Source organism: Gallinula chloropus, assembly GCF_964237585.1.
Source record: "Gallinula chloropus genome assembly, chromosome: Z".
NCBI classification, from domain to species: Eukaryota; Metazoa; Chordata; class Aves; order Gruiformes; family Rallidae; genus Gallinula; species Gallinula chloropus.
Genome location: NC_140089.1, coordinates 26,087,676 through 26,105,240, shown reverse-complemented (window position 1 = coordinate 26,105,240; position 17,565 = coordinate 26,087,676). Strand labels below are relative to the sequence as shown.

The window sequence follows — 17,565 nt, the reverse complement described above, 5'->3', positions numbered from 1 at the left end:
TCACAAGATGCATGAATTGTTATGGCAGCTGCAGTCTGCACCTAACTGCCTCCTTTTGAAGGATCCCTCTGGAATTGTCACTGATTTATTCCAGATTTCTAGGAAGCATCAGCATTTATAAGAGGAAGATAACTGTACTACATGGTTAATTGCTTTTTCTGGTCAGGGCCTGAGAGACAGGGCTCACTGCTATCATTAGGAAAAACAGCACTGCTCACTGGCTAGAAAACTGGTCATTGGGCAAACACAGGTATGTGTCAAAATTTTCTGAATCTAAAAGGGTGCCACTTGTTTCCTTATGTGTCCAAATTAGTCAATTCCTGTGCACAGCAGCAACTTCTAGAAGGGACGCATGAGCTCCAGAAATGGAAACGTCTGAACCCTACAGAAAAGGCAAGATACAAGACTTAAAGTATCATGTGTTAACTTTTTTGAAGTGACTGTTTTTTAATACTCCTCTCACCAGAAATCTTGTTTGCCTGTTCCACACATCCCTATGCTTCAATTTCCCTTTATTAAGTGACCCAGGGACATGGGGACTTATAAGGTAACTCACCTGTATATAGATAGCAGCTCCTGCAGTAATTATATGCCAGCACCCTTTTCAGGGTGACAAATGCTGGCAGCATAAGTGCAGCAGGAATGGTGACAACTCTTAAACCTATACAAAACCAAAAGTCAGAACACTGGTTCACCACTCTACCACACAACTATAGGCTCCATTCTGGCAAAGCCAGAGGAGACACAGTTACGGAACACATTTGCCAAGAAAACCTGATGGTAATTTGAGTACTCTGATGTCCTCTCTTGATTATCCAGAGAGGGATAAACAAGCCCTTTTCTGTACAACAAACAGAGGATCTCTTTCACCCCTTTTCACTAGAAAGTGAAGAACAGGGAAGAAACAAGTAGGTAGCCCTGGACATGTACAAGGGACTCTGCAAACAGAAAGGTCGAGGTATCATAATCTTTCTGACTGTTGTCGTGTCCACTTCCACTAGGCAAGAAGAACCACCTCATTCCAAGAAAACAGAAATTTCTGAGTCAAGCAAAATCTAAAAGTCATACTTCCAATATGCCCACTTCCAAATGAACTGAATACCCTACTCCTGGCTATCATGCAAAGTACCATAGCAAGACTGAACTTCTGGGGGAAGAAAACTATTTTCACAAGCCACCCTGTAAAGCTACCAGCACTACCACTGCTGCACAGTGGTGATTTAGAGAAACAAATAGTTTTTATGTTTATTCAATGCCCACCTCGACTGAGCTTCTCAACAACAAATAAACATTTCAAAGCCATAACAATGCTGGCAAGGATGAGTGGGTGTATGTTTACCATAACTAATGTTTTGAAAATAAAAGCTTTTTCTAGAATGTATGAATGTATCAAGAATTAGTGTTAACTTTTCCAAAACAAATGTATTGTATATACAATATACAGAGCAAGAGAGAGTGACAATATAGACAAAAAAATGTCTTGCTCTGAAATGAAACAGTCCTCCTACACAAAAAGGAACAATCCTCTGGCTTCACAAAGGCCACATTCTCACAAGCAATAGCTGGGGTGGGTTCAGCTGTCAGCTCCACAGAGCAGCTGAGCAACTCATACCAACCTGCTGAGCACAAATGTGGACACTCCACACCAGGGACTAACATGTCGTTCTCTTGTACCAGTTTCAAGCTTTCTTCTTAACTCAGGAGTAGATACATGCTGCTGTGAAAATCTCTGCATCAAGCCATTCCCATACTGACTTTCTGTGTCCTTTTCAGTAAGTGTAAGAAAGCTAAAGCCCTGATAGAATTAAATATGACCAGGGACATCAAGGACAACAAGGAAGACAAGGGAAAATGTGGGTCCCCTCTGGAATGTAATGGGAGAAGGCTTTGGCAGTCAATGACTTTTTTTGCCTCAGTCTTCACCGGCATAGCTCTAGTTACACTGTCCAGGTCACAGAAGACAAAAGCAGGGACAGGGAGAATGAAGAACCACCTATTGTAGGAGAAGATCAGGTTCAAGACTACCTAAGGAACCTGAAGGTGCATAGGTCCATAGGACCTGACAAGATGCATTGACCCACTGCCAGCCTCATACCCTTCACCTAAATCCACTGGCACTGACAAAGGACAAGGTATGCTGCTAGACAGATCTCTGCTGCACTCCAGTAATTCCCATCATCATAGCAATCAGCAGAAAGGTGGCATTATTGTCCTGTCCCTATTGCTCGGCATTCTTGGCGTTGCACTGACCTCTGGTGGGCTGTAGGCAAAAAGTCAGAAGAGAAATTAAGCTGACAAAATGCCCAAAATACTACACCCTGCAACGCTGGTGGGAATTCAGCGAGGGCATGCAGAAAGCCTGGCGTTGAAAGAACGTGTTTCCGAGCTCTCAAGAAAACAGGGCAGGAACAGTATCCTTCTAAGGACTTACCATTCACAAAGCACTTCAGAGGGATTTCAGCCTCTCCCTCACTCAAGATTCTCTCTTTATCAGCTTGTGCACATAGCAGCCTCTTATTGTATAGAAGCAAAAGAAAGAAAATAATAGTTGGATATGCATGCTTTCTATGCAACACACAACCCCAACTGTAGCATGTCCGTTAAAATTCTAACTTTTCTTGGCTCTACCAGGTTATATTTAGAATCATAGAATGCTTTGGTTTGGAAAGGACCTCTGAGACCATCCAGTTCCAACCCTCCCCTGCCATGGGCAGGGACACTTTCACTACACCAGGTTGCCCAAAGCCTTATTTAGCCTGAACACTTCCAGGAATGGGGCTTCCACAACCTCTCTGGGGAACCTGTGCCAGGGACTCACCACCTAAAGAATCTCTTCCTAACGCTCAATCTAAAACTCCCCGTTTTCACCTTAAGCCCTTGTCCCATTGCTGCACTCCTTGACAAACAGTCCCTCTCCCACTTTCCTGCAGGCCCTCTCAGGTACTGGTAGGCCACCATAAGGTCTCCCAGGATGAACAATACCAACTACCTCAGCCTGTCTTCATAGGAGAGGTGCTCCAGCCCTCGATCATTTTCATGGCGCCCCTCTGGACTCGCTCCAACAGCTCAGAGTCTTTTCCTGTACTGGCGACCCCAGAGCTGGACACTACTCCAGGCGGGATCTCACCAGAGCACAGGGGCAGAATCACTTCCCTCGACCTGCTGGCCATGCTGTTCTTGATGCAGCCCAGGACTTGGCTGGCTTTCTGAGCTGCAAGTGCACATTGCTGGGTCATGTTGAGCTTGTCATCAATCAGCACTCCCAAGTCCTTCTCCTGAGGGCTGCTCTCAATCCATTCTCCACCCAGCCTGGACTTGTGCTTGGGATTGTGCTGACCCACATGCAGGACCTTGCCCTTGGCCCTGTTGAACGCCATGCAGCTTGCATGGGCCCATCTCTCAAGCCTTCCAAGGTCCCTGTGGATGGCATCCCTTCCTTCCAGTGTGTCAACCGCAACACACAGCTTGGTGTCATTGGCAAACTTGCAGAGGCTGCACTCGACCCCACTGTCCATGTGACCCACAAAAATGTTGCACAGTGCCAGTCCCAGTACTGACCCCAGAGGTACACCACTTTAACTGTTCTTACTTTATTTTCTTTTACTGCACATTTTAATAGTGCCCAAAGCCAACTCACTTGGTTTTAAGAGTCCTGATAGTTACAGTGACCTGTTCTGTGGCATGCTGCCACAAATACTGACACAGATAAAACTCACAGAGCAGCTAATTGATGCTGAGAACAGGAACAAGAGGCTACAAGCCAGGAAAGGCAGGAACTGGTTTCCTTGCTGAAGAGAGCATGACAGGGAATTATACCCTTACAGGGTAGTGTTGGCATTCACTCAGGAAAACTAAGGACACACCCAGACAGAGTGGAACAAAACAAAGGCATCTATTGCAGATTCAAATTTTGACTGATTATTAGTGTCCCAGGAAAGTAATGACTATTGAAAGGAGCCAAAACTGTTTCTGCTGCGCTGTCTTTGCAGAGTAAGAATGAATATTGGATTGGGTCAGATTATTAACTTCACTCTCCCTTACATGTAGTGGTAAATCTGTAAGAAACAAATGTAAGTTGACATGCCATTTTCCAGGAATGGGGGGAAGCCCTCATCCAAGGATATCGGTTGCCAGCTGTTCAATTATAGTTTGGAAGCAGGAAATGAGTGAAGAGATTGTTGCTGTTGTGCAGTACTTTCTACAACTAAAGCAAATGCCATCAAAAGCCTAAATAGGCTTTTTCATATCTAATTTGTCAGAAATATTTTCAGGTCTGATAAAAGACTTCAGTGATAAGAAGAGGCATTTTGTGCATGCTCAAAAAGTTCTTAACAATTTTTAAGCAGAAAAGGAAAACCTCAGTTTATGTAGCTGTTAAGACTCACTTCAGTGCTGGGTTGTAAGCAGCTCAGTGGACCAGGTAAACACAAATTCTGTCCACGCCTGCTTAGAGACACAGGCACTTGCTGCTCTAAGATTGCAGTGCCACTCAAAAGCTGGGTCAACAGATTTAAAAGAAAATTGTGGCATATACATCAGGCAATATACTCACTGAGACATACACCAGTGGCTCCGGTTCTTTCCCTTCAGCGGGATGAGAAGTTGAGGTGGTTTGACCTTAGCTGGAGGCCAGCTGCCCACCAAAGCCACTCTATCACTCCCCGTTTCAACTAGACAGGAGACAAAATATCTGTTGAGAAGCTTAGGAGTCAAAATAAGGACAGGGAGCGAACATTCTGCAATCAGCGTCAGAGCCAAAACAGACTCAACACAGAACAAAGGAAAGAAACTCTCTCATTTTATTACACTGCACTGCACAGTCAGTGACACCAGGGTCGAGCAATGAGAAATACAACTGTATCTTAAAGCACCTTCCCCCACCCCTCCCTTCTTAGCAGACTTCACTTCAGTCAGGGTTTCATTCCCTTCCTCCCCCATCATGGCACGGGGAGGGGCAGGGAGTGGGGGTTTCAGTCAGTTCCTCACAAGATGTTTTCCTTCTTAACTGGGGGGCAGCATTCTTCACAGGGCTTCATCTCTTCAACAGCTGCCCCAGCGTGGGACACTTCTATGGGGTGCAGTCATAAATCATAGAATGTCTCTCAGTCTCTCAAGCCCAGAGTGCTACAGCCTGCTCCTCCTCCCAGAAAACCTGCTCCGGCATGGGTCACTCTCTCTCCCCGTGGGCTGCAGGTCCTGCCAGGAGCCTGTTCCAGTGTGGATCACAGTGCCTTCCATATGTCTCCATCTTTTTTATGTGGAAAACAGATTTTTGCATGCCAAGCCAAAGCTGCTGAAGGCAAATCTGTTTAAAAATAATGTTGACAATACTTGATTGTTACAAGCAAACACCGTCTGTTTTAAAGATGAGCATAATGACACAAGGCTGCAGTGAATCATGCCTTTTGGTCATACCTGGTCATTTGCCAGCCCTTTTATGACCACCTGTAATTCTGCTAAGATGTCACACATCAGGCTGTCATGCAGAACTGTACCTTCTGGACACCAGACACAGCCACTCTCTCTGCTACTCCCAGGTGAGGAGCTACAAGAAGCAAGCAGGCCACAGCAGCTGTAAGCAGCAGAGAAGAAAGGCAAAGCTAGCCAGGGCTCAGGTTTCTCTGCAGCCGTCACCAGCTTCATTCTACCGCTTCTCCTGTCATGGCCTCAGTTTATTCTCCTGGCACCCAGACCTGCTCTATCCGGCCCCCACCCCTGAGTCATTCAAACACAGGCCTTACAATGTCCACTTGGAGGCTCTGCAAGCCTGGAAATGGTGAGGCCCCTGGCAGCACCCAAGCGTTACCGTACGGGACCGTGGCACGGGGCCTGCCTGGAAGCAGCATGGCTGCTCTGCGCATGCTCCTGCCGCCGGGCAGCAGACACCCGGGCGCTGCCTCAATGAGCGGTTTTCAGGGCACTGGCACAGGCTGCCCGGGGGAGTTGGGGAGTCTCCATCTCCGGAGGTACTCGAGACCCGTCTGGACGCCTGTCTGTGCGGTATGTGCTAGGGAACCTGCTTGGCAGGGGGCTGGACTCGATGATCCCTGGGGGTCCCTTCCACGCCCTGTGACTCTGTGATCACCGCTGAGCAGTGCCCACGATCCAGAGGCCTGCAGCGTGCCGTCACCAGCGCCCACCAAAGGGCTCTGCCCCGGGGGGGAGGGGGGTCCCGGGTCGGCAGCACGGACGCTGCGGAGCGAGGGCTTCTCGCACCATGAGACGTTTCCTGCAGCTGCGTAACCGCGCCCGGCTCGGACAAGCCACGCCGGTGGCGCCCGCGGCACGCACGGCAGGAGGACAACAGGCACACCCGCAGCGCTCCCGCCGCGGCCACCCCGGCACCAAGAGGCAGCGCAGACGGGAGGGGGGGCGCGAGAGAGGGCCCCGCGACGGCCGGACGGCGGCACCGCGCAAGCGCGGGAGGCGGCGGGGTGCGCGCGCTTGCCTCCGGCGCCGTCTCCCCGGGCGATTCCATCTCCGTGCTTGCGCAGGGGGGAGGGCGAGAAAGTGCCCCCCAAACTTCGCCGTCTTGCTCTGGGCGCAATCGCCTGCTCCGCGAGGCTCCTCGTGCTGAAGAACGGTGGGAAATGTAGCCCTGCGTCTGTGGAAGACGCGGTACGCGGCCTGTGCGCTGCGAGACGGTCTGATGCACGGCGCGTTCCCCCCTTCCCTTGCGGGAATAGTGGTTCAGCCCTCTCTGGGCACGCTGGGAACCGCAGAGGCTGCTGGTCTCCTACCCGGCGTGCGGGGAGGGAGGGGGCAGCGCTTCCGGGTCGCTGCCGCGATGGGCTGGGGGTCCCGCCGCGCAGTCCCTTCCCGGGGGCAGGGGAAGGAGCCGGCGCTTCCTATCGCCTCTGCTGGCGGCTGCCGACCGCGTCGGGGAGCCGGCTGAAGAGGTAGGCCGAGCTGCAGCAGGCCGGGGGGCTGAGCCGGTAGCCGCGGGGCGCGGCGGGCCTGGGCACCCCCTCCCGCCAGGCTCGTGCCGCGCTCCCTGCGGCGAGAGGCGCAGCAGGCCGGGGAGCGGGGAGGGCACGGCCAGGCTGGAGGGGCGCCTGCACGCACGAACCACCCTCCCGTCCCCGCCCCTCCCCATCTCATGCCTCCGCGGAGCAAAGCGTGGGGTGGATTGGTGGCGCTTCGTCGTCCGGAGCGCCTTGTTTTGGCGGTTTCGGTGCTGGTCTATGGGGAATAATTGCCGGTGGGTAACACAGAAACTGAGCTCGTGTTCGCATTCTAAATGCAACAGCTTCTCACTGCTGCGTGGGAGAACTGACAGAAAGCTTATGTCTTCGAAGCGCTTCTTCATATAGTCAGCTGGCTTATGGCAAACTTATTTTCAGCAGGCTGTTGCCATGTGGTGATCACTGTATAGCCTCGAATGCAGCATAACCTTCAAGGGAAGGACCACCCATTCAAAAGGAATCAGTAATGTGGAAAAGATGAGTGGGGCTGTCATACAGTCATCTCTGCCTGGCTTTCTGAGGTGCTGATGGGCTTCTGCATAGTTCCTGGTTGCTGGAGCGGGCCACTGGGAACTGGTGTTGCATTCACCCTTAAAGTGTGCTGATAGGGATGGTCTGAGCATTTGGAGGGGGCAGAGGGTCACAGAGTTTGCTCTGTGCTCTTTGAAATCGAGCATTTATTTCAGATGTTTCTTGTTAGGCTCCTTGTATTTTTTGTGTGTCAGTTGTTCTTCCAAATGAAAGTGTGTTCTCCCCTTTCTTTCAGATGAAAGCAGTGGAAGTCTGTGGATGGCCTAAGCAAGCAACAGCATGACTACAAGATGTCTCAAGAGTATGGTGTGCTGGGCTTTTCATATTCAATGCTTATGCTCTACAAAGTGATTTTTTTTTTTCTTACAAGTTATGAGTAATTGCCTTTTAAGTAATTGATCCTTTTCGTATGCTGTCAATTTAATTTTGCAGAAATAGTCAGTTCTAGCATTTAAACTTTTGCCTTTGTGTTGCCCATTCATTTCTGTCCAAAATGAATGCGGTGTCAAAAAAGGCAAACAGGAATTCTTGCTCAAACTGTTTAAGGAGATGGTTATTTACCTTTCTCCTCCCTGTTTTTGCAAGGACAAAAAGAACCTCTATAAGTTTTATGGGTGAGCAGTTACACAGTAGACTTTGTGCTTTGGTCTTTTTAAATGAAGAATCTGAGTTATTATTAAAAGAGGAAAAATTAAAACATTAATGGCCATTTTTAGCACTGTTTAGCTGTCCTGTCATGCTAACAAGGCCTTTGTGCATTTGCCTTTTTCTTACTGACATCTGGTGTCAGAAAGTTGTAAAGAGAATCGCTCTGTAGGGCTCCTTGGTACTGGGTAATAATGTCCCCTTTGGCTGTACATGGAACAGCGTAGTCTCCTTCAGGCACTTCTCTGAGTGTGAAGCCTGCTTTTATGTTGCTTAGCAGGAGCAACTCTTACTGGAGGACAGAAGGGTCTGTTCCTACTGGAATGCCTAATGGTATGAATGTTTCTTACAGAGTTCCACCGTGCTTTGGTGGAGGGTCAGAATCTCACAGAGGTGACTCCGTGTGGTGAACACCCCTGAGCACGAGAAAGGTGTGTAGGAAAAACTTGAAATGCCCCGATTGCCCAACTGCCCTGCACCTTCCTTCATCAGGTGAGTGGCAATAACTTCCTGTGCAAAGTGTCCTTCAGCCTTTTCATACAATGAGGAAGACTTTCTGTTGAAAAATAAGTTTGGCAGGATGACTTTAGAGCTGCATTTAGAATCGAAACACTGAGAGTGAGATCAGTCTGGTGCCTGTGTTCTCATTAACAGAAGCAAAGTGGAAACTCTGAAGTGAAAGTTTGGTGTGAATTATTAAAAGTGTGTGGCTGCCAGTGTGTCCAAGAGGCACCTGTACTTTTCCATCTTTGTTTTTTGGGAGTGATGCTGTGGAGCAGTTCAGAAAACAGGGACTGAAAATGTTCAAAGATGGGTGAACGTGAAAGCACAGAGTCATCAGTACAAAACACTGCTTTCCTGTGAAGCCTTGGAAAAGTCAGCACTATTGAAAAGTTGAGTGGCACAAGCCAGCGTGACATTCAGTGGTATAAACCAGGGTTTGTGACAAATTGCAGGTACTGTCACAGATCTCCTCAGTGCTGGAACTGGTTTAAGTGACCTGCGTACCCAAGGGCACAAGGAAGCCAGAACTTCTTGGTCAGTGTTGGGAATGTGATGTAAGAAGGACCCAGTACTAGAGTGCTGCTGTTGCTCAGTTCTTTGTGCAGTACTCAGTGAAATTAAAAAAAGCTGGAGGTGTTCTTGGCAACAGCTGGCTTTGATGACAGGCAGCTAAAGCCACCACACAGCCCTTCACTCACTCCCCCTGCACCCCATCCCCAGGGACATGAGGGAGAGGACTTAAAAGAAATAAAGGAAAAGAAAAATTAAGACTTGTGGGGTTAATAGGACAGAAAAGGAAGAGAATAATGACAAAAGTAATTATAAAATAATATACAAAATAAGTGATGAACAGCACAACTGCCCAAAGCTGATGCTCAGCTAGCTCTGGAGCTGAAGCACCTCATGGGGCACCCACTAATTATGTACTGAGCATGACACCTGTGATGGGTTGACCCTGACTGGAGGCCAGGTGCCAACTAAAGCTGCTCTGTCACTGCCCCTACACCCAGCTACCCCCTTCATAGTTGGGCAGGGGAGAGAAAATGCCATGGAAGACTCCTTTGTGAAGATAAGGACAGAGAAGGATCACTCAACAGTTACCATCATAGGCAAAGCACTCGGTTTAGGATGAAAGTTATTACCAAGCAAAACAGAGGGGAGTAATGAGAGATAAAACTACATCTTAAAGCCTCTCACCCCTCCTTTCTTCCCAGTCTCAAATTCACTCCAGATTTCTCTCTCTCCTCCTCCCCCTGAGCAGCACAGTGGGGATGGGAATGGGGGTTGCAGTCAGTTCTTCACATGTTGCTGCTACTCCTTCCTCCTCACGGGGAGGATTCCTCCTACTCTTTGACTGAAGATGTTCTGTGTAAGATGTCCCTTCCACAGGACACAGTCCTCCACCAACTTCTCCAAGGAGTCCTTCCAGCATGGGTCCCTTCTGTGGTGTCACAAGTCTCCCCAGCAGACCTGCTCTGGCATAAGCCCTTCACTGCACGGCCTGCAGGTCCTGCCACAAGCTTGCTCCAGTGCAGTCTTCCCATAGGGTCACAGCCTCCCTCAGGTGCATCCAATCCACCTGCTTCAGCATGTGGTCCTCCGTGGTCTGCAGGTGGGCATCTGCTGCTCCACCATTCTCTGTGGACTGTCAAGGGACAGCCTGCCTTACTGTGATCTTCTGCGTGGGCACCTGGAGCACATCATCCCTCTCTTCCACTGACCTTGGTGTCTGCAGAGATGTTTCTCTCACTATTTTCCCTGGCTGCAAATACTGCTGCTCCTTGTTTGCTACCACCATCACAGGTGGGCTTGGCTTTGGCCAGCAGCAGGTCTGTCTTCAAGCCAGCTGGCTCTGCCAGACACGGGGGGAATCTTCCAGCAGCTTCTTACAGATGCCACCCCTATAGACCCCCTCCTGCCAAAACATTACCATGCAACATCATGGGATATTGAGTATCTCTGTAGCCAGTTTAGGTCACCTGTCCCACATGTGTCCCCTCCCAGTGCCTTGCATGCCCCCACCTTCTCACTGGCAGGGCAGTGTGAGAAGCTGGGAAGTCCTTGGCAACTCACTCCTCAGTGTTACCAACAGTGCTCTCATCCTGACTCCCAAACACAGCACTACAGCAGCTGCTGCCAAAACCAGGGAAGTACAACAGTGATGAAGGGCAGATGGAATGGAGTAGTAAACCAATCAAAGATGCCCTGCTTGTATGTCTTGTGCAGTTACACCTCTCTGAACCTCATTGTGCAGGAGCCATGTTCCAGGATACAAAAAAGAACCAAAAGTAGTATCTTTGCGTATTTGTGTTCCTGTTCTTATGGTTTCACTGATGCATCCAGCTCTCTGGAGAGACACAGTGAAGAGGAGGGTGCTGATACACAGTGTTGCACAGTGGTATGTCCAGGGCAGAGCTATAAATACTGCTCAAGAAAACGTGGAGGAGATAAAGGTACAGAGATGTTCTGAAGGAATCAGGGTGGCCTTGGGCGCCCATTAACAAGTGTTTTGGATTACTCAGGCTTTTGAGTGATTAAAGAGATTCGTTCCCTTTTTAAAGTGGGTTTTTTTTTCCTGTGCTGGAAATTGATGATCCTGTTCAAACCACTACAGAAGAGGAATACAGCTTGCATAATTGTGTGGTTTGCAGTAGCAGCTTTCAAAATGTGACTGCAGCTCTGGCAAAGCAGACTGATTATTTGGCATCTGTTCCCAAAGGCAACATGACAAAGCTGTTAAGCCAAGATGCACAAACTGAGCTGAATCAAGTTCTGAGGGAAGTTTGTTACCCAGTAGTTGTCTGTGCTGAGCACAGATATTCAGGAAGGGATTTCTCAGCAGCTACCAGACTGGTTGATCTGATGATAAATTACTCAGCTTTTGGGGAAAAATTAAAACTGAAGATGGGTCAGTATTTTGTATGAACATGCACATTTTCATACAAAAGTGAACTTGAGTGATGTAAGATCCATTGCATCACTGTCGGTCTCCTTATGGGAAAGAAATCTTCAGTGAAGTGATGGAATTCATTCAAGTTTGCCACAGTGCCCTTGAAAATACCAGAATGAAAATTTCACAAATTAAAATGTGAAAATCTACTTGAGCAACATAAAAAAACGTGGATGGACTTAATGCTTTGCCAGTGCTGTTGATGGAAAATGATCTTGTGAAATCCATCTCAGACCTTTAGCACCAGGGGCACTGTTTTTATATCAACCTGTAGATACAATCCACTATGAGTAGTGTATCTAATAACAGGGCAGCTATGTGTTTTTTAACATAAAATTGCTAAGCTTCATCTTCTTCCTGTTACTGGGTAACTGTCCTCTTAAGCTGTCGTGTAGTGTGGAGACGTGTGCATGAGTTACTGCTGCAGAACTTGCTGTTGATTCCTGACAGGTAGAACATGTTACCACCACTGCCGGCTTGCAGGATCTGAAACCTTGCTTGGATGGGCAGAGAGCCCCTCTTGCATGTAGACTCCTGAGAAAGGAGATTTGCAGGTTTCTGGCTTTTGACTTTTCCCAAAAGGCTGAGGAGGGAAAGCTGGTGTTTTTAACTTTGTCCCCGTCTTGGGCATCTGTAGGCTGTTACTGGAACCAGCTGTGTCTACTACCTGAGTCCCATCTCACGTTGTGCTTACTTCTCTCCCTAGGAGGAACTGTTACAACCAGTGTGAGGCCAGTGGCAGCAGATGCAAGACTACTCCCTAAGAAACCAAAACCTGTTAAAAAGATGGAACATTAAGTCTGCATGTAGTAACACAAGGTGCTTTTTAACTGTATTGCAGCAGTGCCTGGTAACGTTTATGTAGACAAAAATAAAGATGTTTCTGTTCTCAGAATTTCTGTCCTTCCCAAGCTCCAACAGCAGTTGCTTCTGTTGGGCAGTTCTGACTTCCTCTGTGTGTGTGTTTTTTGGGATACCATTTCACCACTTAGGCATGAGGAGCTTCTCAGTGGGTGGGAGGCAATCATGGAAACAGTGGTCCTCTGCATACTTGGAGATGCTATTAGCTGAGATTGGTATTGTGAGGAAAAGTAAAGTTAAAATTCAGCACACCTGGGTTTAAGAATACCAGGAAAGGTATTTCTCCAACATATAAACTGCAAGTTTCATTTATTACCTCAGTTAGCTGCATAATATGGTACTTCAGCTAAACATGGAGTAATATACTGCAGGGAAAACTGGAATGCCTGCTTGTTTATTCAGGAAGACTTACCATAAATTAATTTTATCAGAACAACAAATGCTGAAATTGTGTGTTTTACTATGTCTGATTTTTTCAGTAGTGAGTGTAAGCAAATGACTAATGCAGCGTCTGAGCACAAGTTGGTTTTTGGCTTGTCAAGAGGGAAGGAGGTTTAGACAAGAGGAATTAAATTTTAGTGATCCAACATGTTATTACTGGATGCACTTGAAAGCTTAGGGCCTCTGTTAGGGATTATATTCCCTGAAGATACCATCTGTTAAGGAGTTTTGCTCATGGGTCTTTGTTCCTCAAGTGCAAGACTGGCAGAAGTAGCTTTTAAGACTTTGGTTTTTTAAAAAAGAAACAACTCCTGAGAGCAACAGCTAATGCCAAGTTTTAATGATGGCTAAAATGCTAGTTCTCTTTCAACAGGAAAAACTAGAATCTTGAGCTTTGGTGTGTAATGCCTGTTCCATGGTGTGGTGGAACAAAGAACAGGTAGAGGGAGGAACGGGTGGAAGGAGCACTGGTTACTACACTAGTAATGCTGTTAAACATGAAGCATGATGTTAAGCATTAGGACTGCTTTGTGTTTATTATGAGTGGCAAACTGGAAAGTACCCTTGAGAAAAACCCTGAAGTCTCCTTCCTTTTTTTCCCTTCCTCTGTTTTACGTGAACACCATGTCTGGCAGACTGTTTGAGGCTGAAGAAGTGGAAAGGAGGACAGGTAGTGGGTGGTCTAGGGGAGCAGGAGAACAAAGGTCTGTGCACAAGGTTGGTGCTCTGCCAGCGGCCCTTTCTGTTACTCGCCTCCGGTGCACACAGAAGGAAAGCTGGCTTGTTCCAAACTGCCCTGAAACCTTTTGGTGCTCTAATAAAGGGAGCAGCCTGTATCAGTGGGTAACCTGTGGGGGTATTCTGAAATGAGAATCTGTTACCTCTTTTGCCTAGCAAAGGGGCTTGTGTGTAGTAAATTTTACAGCACTGTTTTATGAAATACGTTCTGGTATCCTTGCTGAGGAAGTAACTGTAGTTCCAGCTGTTTTGGGGCTTTTTCACTGTGTGGTGAGGTGTATGGTTCACACTGCGACCAGCTGGGAGGGCAGTGGTTGTCTCCACTCACACTGGGTCTGGCTGAGACAGAGGCAGCTTTCCCCACAGCAGCCCCACGGTGCTGTGCTCTCAGGATGGTGGTTGTCTTACGGAGCAGCTGCTGTGCACACTGAAGCCCTGCTTCCTGGGAAGTGGCTGGACATCACCTGCTGATGGGAAGTCGAGACTGAATCTATTATTTGCTTCTGTACCTGGCCTTTGCTTTATTAAACTGCCTTTGTCTTCAGCCACGAGGCTTCCCCCCCCCCACCCACCCCCTCCTTACTTTTGCCCCTCCCTGTCCTGCTGAGGAGGGCAGTGATGGTGGGCTGCCAGCCAGGGTCAAACCACCACCACTCTTATCAAACCATTCTTACTCAACGAGGCAAATACAGGAGAGAAGTTAAGAGAGCCACACTGGCTCTGCATCTCTGTGTGTGGTTTGACAGCTTATGTACCCAGCTGTTGCTTTCTGGTGGCGTGGTGGGTTTTTTAGGTAAGAAAGGAAACTAGTATGGGTAAGTGCTGGAAGTATAAACCACAACTTTCTGCTACCAGGAAAAATACTTTACTTAATCTGGAGAAGCTGTATCCTCAAGTGGATTTTAATTGGTACTACACCTGGTTTAACCAGATGGTGGTGTCAAATGAACCTCTGTTTCTGAAGGCTTTGCTGCTTTGTGTCACATAAGAAAGACACGCAGGCAACCATGGAATGCCCTAAAGATTCAAGTTTTACTTGACTTTTAAATAACCTGGACACAAGTATTGACACAGCCATCTATCAAACTCATTTTAAAATAAAGCACACAGTTGCTTCATGATTACTTAATGTACACAGAACATAGGCATCACATTGATATATTTATGTATGGTGTTTTCAACTGTCTTTCTAGGGAACTTTAAATTAAACAGGCTTTCCCAAAAGAAAGTGTGCGATCCAGTTCTATACGCATCTGTATAAAGATGATTATTTGGCAACTTCAATGGTAGTGATTTTCCCACCCCCATCTTCAGTAGAATGAGCTCCATCAGAACACAAGTTGCAACGTCACAGGGTAGTGGTAAGAAGTGGGGCGTAGAAAACAGCAGGTCAGGGCTAACTCCTAATGCAAGAGACTAGTGAGGGGACCAGTATGGGATATGCAAAAAAGCTTTTGTGGTGTGGTTAGCAAGCCCTCTTTATTGTGTAAAACAACAGGTTTTGCAAAGAGGTGCATCTGTGTTGTAGGTGCTGCTAAGCAGTAAATGAGAGAGTTCCATAAGTTACATATTCTTAGCCCTTAGAGGAGTCTCAGACGAGGTAAATGCAGAGGCACAAAGTGAGAAGTGTTGGCCTGAGGTCCGTTCAGCAGACTAGAAGCAGAATAAGGAGGGGAATGTCTCTAATGTCGATCCTTTGTCCATGTGAGGTCAGGTCTGTATGTCATATTGACCCCAGGGTGAACTTCACCTGCCATGGTTACGTATCTGTCTTTTGCCTGACACATCAGGAGATACAAGTGTTTCAGACTGACATCCCAACAACTCCAGGTCTGAAAACGTAACTGCCTCTAAGCAGCAAAGGCCCTAGGAGGCTGTGGAAGGGTGGCAGCAGTGGAAAGAGCAAGGTGTAGCTCAAAGATACAAAGCCAGCCACAGATGTCAGGCTGGCACAGGGCTACAGAGCATAGCTGTCACACACTTAAGTGCTTTCAGAGATTGATCCCCTGTAGATCTCTCACACAAAAACAATAGGACAGAAGAAAAGATGCCTTCCCTGAAATGACTGAGGAAAGAAGCTTGAAGGGAAAGGAGACTCACGGGTATGGAAGAAGCTGATTTTTTTCTCTCCGCTACTGAGCTGACAGTGATGTCTGGTGCCTTGTTCTGGCACTGACACTTAACATGTAATGCAGGTGTTAAGCTCAGTCTTTCCTTTGACCACATAAATCTCTATTGTAGTGCCCCACATTGAGCATCAGACTTGCTAAAACCTGCTGCCTACTTCTCACTGACAAGAAGACCACTAACTCATATCCAGGACTTCCTACCTAAATTTTTCATTTAAATGCAAAAAAGTTGGCTTGATGATGAAACAACTCTCCTGTGACTTGAGGATTTAAACTTGCTATTACTAGACTAGATAGATAGGAGCCTATTTTCTGACATAGTGGGGTAAGTAAAAAATACCACATGCCAGGCTGACAGCATCCAGTAGTAATACACAAAAGCCCAGAGGCAGATGAGAACATCCTGGAAAACACAAAGTTGGATATAAACCTTACAAGCAATACTCTTCTTGATCAATATTTGAAGATCGGCAAGATACAGACAATATGTACAGGTAATTCTCAAATAATAACACCATAAATCCTCCTGAAGTAATAGGTATGTTCTACTTGCCTGTGCCTGAGTAAGGAATGCAGGATAATGGTAATGATTTAGAAAGCAACAACGTACAAGCAAATGTATAATGCTCCAGCTTAGAACATCTTGAAGAAAGAAGTGGCCTTCCTCCAGATACTGTGAGCAGTTCCTGTGTCATCTGTTGCATTTCAGTAGTCTTCCAAAAGATTGTGATGCTCTAGATGAATCTATCACCACAATCGTTGCCATAGTGATGTGGTAGGGGGTTTTTGTGGGTTTTGTTTATTTGGAGCGTTTGGGGTGGGGTTTTTGTTTGGTTTGATATTTTTAACTGGTGCTTCTAAGAATAGTGCACAAGGTCATACACAGATCCTAAAGGATCACTTTAAATTGGAGCAATGACAATGAAATTATTTAACAGTTTGACAAAAGAGTACAGAGCAAATATTGTAAGCCAAGCTCAACAATGTCCTAGCATGAAATCTACTGTAAATTCAGAAAATGCTGAAGAAACTCCAAGAAAATACAATCTTTACCACAGAGGTGTTTAAGCTCTTTCTTTCTATTACATTTGTTCACTGAGATTTTAGAAGCAGAACTGTCCAACTCAATTGATGGCAGACATATACATATAAAGTCAATCTGCCTTCCCTGGTACAATCTTCCAGCCTGGAGATCAGTCCATGCTGTGGTAGGAACATACAAGCTGGCTACCACCCAGCTAGTAGCATCCACTTGAGCAGGTCAGGAAACAATAATCAAAAAATAAAGTGGAAAATTAAACACATCTTACAAGGTTTCACTTCTCAGTTTTGTTAGAATGGGTATTAGTAATTTATGCCTCTTGTAACATGTAACTTAGATGCCTTATGCTCACTCCCGTTCTCAGTGTTTCTTTCCTGACAGGCGTCAGCCCCCCAGTAACGCTGTTGCTAGGAGTAGAAGACAGAGGATCGCTGCGAATCACTGAAGCCGGTGGGGGTTGAGTTTAAGGAGGACAGATGTAAAAAGGCACATGAGCTACTACAGCCATTCCCAAGGCTGTTTAACAAATTCAATATTTAGTTTGGGGATTACACTTAGCAAAAGTTACTTTCACCACACAAAGACTTTTGCTAAGCTGCGCAGTAAGTGGCCAATGCCAGAGAGCTCGTGCACGTGCTGACTGTGGACAAACAGGAGGCAGAGGAATGACATTCACGTGTTTATACAAATGAACAGGACAGGAGAAGATCTAGGCAGCGCCAGACGTAATGAAGATAACCCACTCAATGTGCAGCATCA

At 47.0% G+C, this 17,565-nt stretch overlaps 1 long non-coding RNA gene across 4 annotated transcripts; it reads left to right on the top strand.

Moving 5' to 3' along the window:
- The first annotated feature begins 5,811 nt into the window (after positions 1-5,811).
- Positions 5,812-12,529, top strand: LOC311203952. 4 transcript variants are annotated; one of them, XR_014617991.1, is made up of 4 exons: positions 5,812-6,000; positions 7,732-7,802; positions 8,494-8,633; positions 12,302-12,529. It is a non-coding gene; the product is annotated as an uncharacterized lncRNA (long non-coding RNA). The 4 variants fall into 4 exon arrangements; XR_014617992.1 differs by lacking the exon at positions 5,812-6,000 and adding an exon at positions 6,775-6,899; XR_014617993.1 differs by lacking the exon at positions 5,812-6,000 and adding an exon at positions 7,387-7,486 and having other exon boundaries at positions 7,732-7,797.
- The last annotated feature ends 5,036 nt before the right edge of the window (positions 12,530-17,565 follow it).